Consider the following 6,000-nt stretch of genomic DNA (forward strand, 5'->3'; position numbering starts at 1 on the left):
AGTTTAAATGAAATAGGACTCCTGAGTCTGGTGCCTGTTTTGTTGTTTTGTTTTTTTAATCTAAGTTATAAATGAAATTGCATCCTTGGCTTTCTTTGCTCATTAAGTTTCTGGGTTTTGAAATGGCTTCACTTTTCCCTCTGCGAAAGTAGGAGAGACAAAGTGTTTTCTACACGTTGAGCCTGAACGCGACCCAGATGTTGGCTCGCTGGCCAGCATTTGTACAAGTCCTTATCACCGAGGACGGGAGAGACGCATCTAGGAAACCGTGTTTAGAAGCTTCCGTGCACACCCACGAAGGAGCGGTGGTCACCTGACTTGCTTTCCTCCCATAAACCAGGAAATGAGACGTGTCTGAGACACCTGTGCAGTGTTGCGCGGGACCGAGCCCGTGGGAGCAGCGAGGCAAACTGGATCTGTGTTGGGAGCCCCGGGGGCTGGTGGGGCCGGTGGTCGGCTGAGCTGGGGGCGGGCAGAGGCGGAATCTCCGTAGAGAAAGAGCTCGGAGACCTGGCAGGCACCCCCTAGACTGTTGCTAAAACCCTAGAACAAACAGCTCCTCGCCTGGCCCTGCACAGCGTCCACGAGAGCCCCCAGGGCTCAGCCCCACAAACACGGCGCCCTGTTAAAGGCAGCCACAGCGGCCAGAGACCCGGCAGCGCGACGGGCGGCGTCGTGTCCAAAATCAGTAGCAGCAGAGGACAGGTGGGTCAGAAGAAACCAGAGAGGGCGGCGGCGGCTGCAGGGAGGGAGCGACTTCCAGGCCTCATTTGTCCCAAGAACCCTGGCGCTCCGGCTGGGCGTGCAGCGCTAGGGCTGCGGTGGGATGGCGGGGGGGCGGGCGGGGGGGACTGGCAGACCAGCAGCTGCCCCTGCGGAGCCTGGGGCCCAGGGGTGCAGCTGCCCGAGCTGCCCCACCTGTCACGTGGCAGGAGACATTTTCCTGGAAAGACCTTTCCCTTGGACAATCACCCGGAGGCGGCATCCGGGTTTCCACACCCACAGAACTCGTGCTGTGGCTTCCGTGTAAAAGGGAAGGAGGGCCGATTCCATGACCCCTCTCCATCGGTGCGAGGGAGGCGCGGGCGGCTTTCTCTTCCACTTCCAGTGGACAGAAAAACAGAACTAAACGCAGGCCCCTTCTTCGGCTGCAGGTCCCCTGCCGCCAGCCCTGGGACCCAGGAGCTGGGAATTTAGTGCCTGATTATTTTTATTTTTATTTTTTTTTGACAGGCAGAGTGGACAGTGAGAGAGAGAGACAGAGAGAAAGGTCTTCCTTTTGCCGTTGGTTCACCCTCCAATGGCCGCCGCGGCCAGCGCGCTGCGGCCAGCGCACCGCGCTGATCGATGGCAGGAGCCAGGAGCCAGGTGCTTTTCCTGGTCTCCCATGGGGTGCAGGGCCCAAGCACCTGGGCCATCCTCCACTGCACTCCCTGGCCACAGCAGAGGGCTGGGCCTGGAAGAGGGGCAACCAGGACAGAATCCGGGGCCCCGACCGGGACTAGAACCCGGTGTGCCGGCGCCGCTAGGCGGAGGATTAGCCTAGTGAGCCGCGGCGCCGGCCCTAGTGCCTGAGTATAGTCTAATAGCGATGTGGTCTGTGTGGCTCCCATGGGGACCTGGTGTGAAATGTATGCGCATATGAGCTGCCTTCGCACTGAAACCCAGCAGGGTGCTCGGATGCCACAGAGAGTAACGCGCATCCCAGGAAGCAGGTGCACAGGCCCAGAGAAGCTACCAGGCATCCGGACGCAAGGCTGAGGCGCTCGAGAGAAGTCGAAGATGCAGCCCATCAGGCTGGTGTGCTGTGCTGGGGACCCCGACACCACGCACGGGGACGAGGGGGCCGGTGGGGGCTGGTGGGGGCTGCAGAAGGTACAATCCGACCTGCAGTCCACCTGCGCTGTCACCTCATTCCTGGGAGATTCAGCTCTGTAAGGGGTGGGCGTTGTGGCCCAGCGGGTAAGCCACTGCTTGCAACACTGGCATCACATATCTGAGTGCCCGCTGCTCCACTTCCAATCCAGCTCCTTGCCAATGCACCTGGGAAAGCAGTGGAAGGTGGCCCAAGTGCTTGGGCCCCTGCACCCGCGTGGGACACCCGGAAGAAGCTCCTGGCTCCAGGCTTTGGCCTGACCCAGACCTGGCTGTTGCAGGCATTTGGGGAGTGAACCAGAGGATGGAAGATTGCAATATCTTTTTTTAAAAAAGATTTATTTATTTATTTGAAAGTCAGAGTCACACAGAGAGAGGAGAGGCAGAGAGAGAGAGACAGATGTTTTCCTTCCTCTGGTTCACTCCCCAATTGGCCGCAACAGTTGGAGCTGCACAATATGAAGCCAGGAGCCAGGAGCTTCCTCCAGGTCACCCATGCGGGTGCAGGGGCCCAAGGACTTGGGCCATCTCCCACTGCTTTCCCAGGCCACAGCAGAGAGCTGGATCAGAAGTGGAGCAGCCGGGACTCGAACCAGCGCCCATATGGGATGCCGTGCTGCAGGCGGCAGCTTTACCCGCTACACCACAGCACCAGCCCCACAATATCTTTCTCTGTCTCTTCCTGTCAATCTGCTTTTCAAATAGTAAATAAATAAATGCTCTTTTAAAAAATTCTAAAGATACATATTTTTATTACTATAAAGAGAATAGATTTCATGTATTTCAAAGATACGATCCCAAGAACATACTTGGAAGATGCATACTTGGCTCCTTCCTTTTCTTTGAATTTTGCAATAACATACGTTGAATTTACTTCATAACCACAGGCTTCATGCTTCACTAATAAAGTGTTCAACAAGTGGAAAGACACTGTCCCCAGGGATATCAGCAAGGGCTATGACAATAATCAGATCATAAGATGTCCGTTTCCTCCTCTCTATATATTAGTTACCACAAATCAGAGAAAACATGCGATTTGCCTTTTTGGGTGTGGCTGATTTCCCTAAGCATCGTGGTCTCCAGCTGCCCACTTTGTTGCCAAAGACCGGACTTGATTCTTTCCTACCGGTGAGTAGTGTTCCCGTCCGCGGCTGATGCACAGCTGCGCTGAGTCGCTGTCTTAGCTCCTGGGGGTGCGGGTAACTCTCCTGTGCGGATTTCATTCCCAGGAGTGGATGGCTGGGGCCTGCGGCAGGTCTGTGTTCAGGTTGCTGAGGTCTCCACGCTGTCTTCCACAGTGGCTGCACCAGTTTCCATTCCCACCAGCAGTGGAGTAGGGGGCCTTTCCCCCACGTCCTCCCCAGCATTTATTTTTTGATTGGATGATAGGCGTTCCAGCTGGGGTGAAGCGAAACCTCACTGTGGTTTTCATTTGATTTTCCTGACGGCTCGTGACTCGTGTGTGTTGGCCATTCGGTGCTTGTTTTTTATATGTAAAGTGGAATAAGAGTCTTGGCCTGACCGGCCCAATCCGGTAGCCAGGGGCCCCTTAGCCACGTGTGGCCATGAGCTCCAAGATGCGGCTGCTCCGGGTGGTACAGACCCAGCACGTAACAGAACGTAATGTAACAGACCTCAGTAATTTTTACATTGATTTTATGTTCAAGTAAATATGCCAGGTACACTAGTTACATAAAATACATCTGCAAAATTAATTTCATCTTTTTATCTTTAAAAATTACTCATTTGAAAGGCAGAGAGAGAATCTCTCCCACCCACTGCTTCATTCCTCAAGGGTCTTCACCAGCCAGGGCTGGACCAGGCTGAAGCCAGGAGCCAGGAACCCCAGCACCGCCCCGTGGTGGGGGCCTCAGCACTTGGCCATCTCTTGCCAACTTGCAGGTGCGGTGTCAGGAGGCCGGGTGGGAGGTGGAGGAGGCAGAACTCCAGGGGGTGCTGGATACGGGGTGGGGAGTCCTGAGCGGCCGCCCATTAAGGGAATGACAGCTGACATCGCGTGCCTCTGGCTGTTGCAGGCGTTTGGGGAAGGAACCAGTGCATGGGGGATCTCTGTGTGTCTCTCCAACAATTAAGAAGTCAGTATTAAATCACCCCGTGGGACTTCCTGGCCCTCTCCACCTGCCACCCTGTCGTGGCTATACCAGGCCTCCTTGCTTACCCCCGGGAGCCCCACTCCAGGGGTGGGGGTGCAGGGGCAGCATGGGGAGAAGAGCTGCCCGCAGGACGACCCCCAGCTCCTGTCCCCAAGGCCCCGCGAGGTCTGGCCCTGCCCCACCCCAAGCCTTGTCCCACAGCTCGCAGCCCGGAGCCCTCCGTGTCCCCCACCCAGAGGCCATCCCTCTTCATCCTTTTGTTCAGAAGGCAGGGAAAGAGATGGAGGTCCCACAGCCCAAGTGCCCGCAGGGCCAGGGGGTCTTCCACCTATGGCAGGGAGGCGACCACGTGAGCTGCCTCCCAGGAGTGACTCGGAGCTGGAGCTGCCCCTGGAACCAGGCACTGCTGTGGGACCAGGCTGTCAACCCCCAGGCCAACGCCTGCCTGCTTCCCTCTTTGACAGTTTCAAATCCCCTCCCGGCCACACCCGGGCCTCCTGGAAACCCCCAGCCCCTTCCCGTGGCTGAACATACGTTGGGAAGGCTCCTGCTTGGGTGCAGCTCATCTACAGAAAGCTACAGCTGCTGTCATATTTAAGGACGGAAGTCTCACTGCTTTCTCTGACGTCTGGAACCAGGCAACTGGAGAACTGAGTCAACGCATCAAACCACAAAAACAGACAAAGATTAGAAGGAAATCTAATCACCAATGTGACTGTCTACCTGGAAGTTCTCTCTCTCTTTTTAGCAGATTTATTTTATTTGAAAGGCAGATTTACAGAGAGAGAGAGAGCGCTGTCTTCCATCCAGTGGTTCGCTCCCCTGATGGCTCTAACAGCCAGATCTGCGCCAGGCCGAAGCGAGGAGCTTCCTCTCGGTCCCCACCGTGGATGCAGGGGGCCCAGCACCCAGGCCATCTTCTGCTGCTTTCCCAGATGCATTAGCAGGGAGCTGGATCGGAAGTGGAGGAGCCGGGACTTGAATTGGTGCCCATATGGGATGCCAGCCCTACAGGCAGCGGCTTTACCCATTATACCACCACACTGGCCACTACATGAAAGGGTCTTAATCACAAAATAGAACTGGTGAGAACATTTAGTCCAGGCCGGCGCCTCGGCTCACTAGGCTAATCCTCCGCCTGCAGTGCTGGCACCCTGGGTTCTGGTCCCCGTCAGGGCACTGGATTCTGTCCTGGTTGCTCCTCTTCCAGGCCAGCTCTCTGCTGTGGCCCGGGAGGGCAGTGGAGGATGGCCCAAGTGCTTGGGCCCTGCACTCCATGGGAGACCAGGAGGAAGCACCTGGCTCCTGGCTTCAGATCGGTGCAGCCCCCGCTGTAGCAGCCATTGGGGGGTGAACCAATGGAAGGAAGACCTTTCTCCCTTTCTCACTAACTCTGCCTGTCAAAAAAAAAAAACAAAAAAACAAAACACACACACACACACACATTTAGTCCTGGCTCTGCTGATTCCAGCTTCCTGCCATTGCATCCCCTGTGGGGCTGCACTTGGGGTCCCTGCCTGCCACGTGGGAGACTGCAGAAGTCCCGGGCCCCAGCCTCAGCCCGGCCCCACCCAGCCCCGGCTGTGGGAGTGTCTGGGGAGTAAACCAGCAGGTGCATTTCTCTTTTTCTCTGTTACTCTACCTCTCAAATAAATAAAAATTTAAAAATAGCATTTCTAGTTGTATGAAAATTCATCACAATAGTTAGGAATTCATCTAGAGAAAGCTGTAGACTAAAATGAAAAGTATAAGACGTGGGTGAGAGAATTCAAAGTGGTCTACGTATGCAGAGACACATGGTGTTTGGGAGTTGGACGAATCAATATTGTGTTTATTCTTCCCAAGCTGATCCATGGATGCAGTGCAAGCCCCGTTCCCCAGTGGGCTCTGCGGAGAAGACGACAAGCCTGAGTTTGTACTTGGCAATGCAGACGACCTGCAGACAGACATGCAGGCATGGAGGCACAGTGCCGCCGCCGGGTTGCGTGTGTGGCTGGAGGGCCGCCGAACA

General features: G+C 55.7%; 1 non-coding gene across 1 annotated transcript; it reads left to right on the top strand.

Moving 5' to 3' along the window:
* Positions 1 to 3,632: 3,632 nt before the first annotated feature.
* LOC127487596 (uncharacterized) lies at positions 3,633 to 5,662 on the top strand. Its single transcript, XR_016232990.1, has 2 exons — positions 3,633 to 3,777; positions 4,454 to 5,662. It is a non-coding gene; the product is annotated as an uncharacterized LOC127487596 (transcript).
* The last annotated feature ends 338 nt before the right edge of the window (positions 5,663 to 6,000 follow it).

This window comes from Oryctolagus cuniculus, chromosome 4 (assembly GCF_051225735.1).
Source record: "Oryctolagus cuniculus isolate XC-2025 breed Fujian yellow rabbit chromosome 4, ASM5122573v1, whole genome shotgun sequence".
Classification (NCBI taxonomy): Eukaryota; Metazoa; Chordata; class Mammalia; order Lagomorpha; family Leporidae; genus Oryctolagus; species Oryctolagus cuniculus.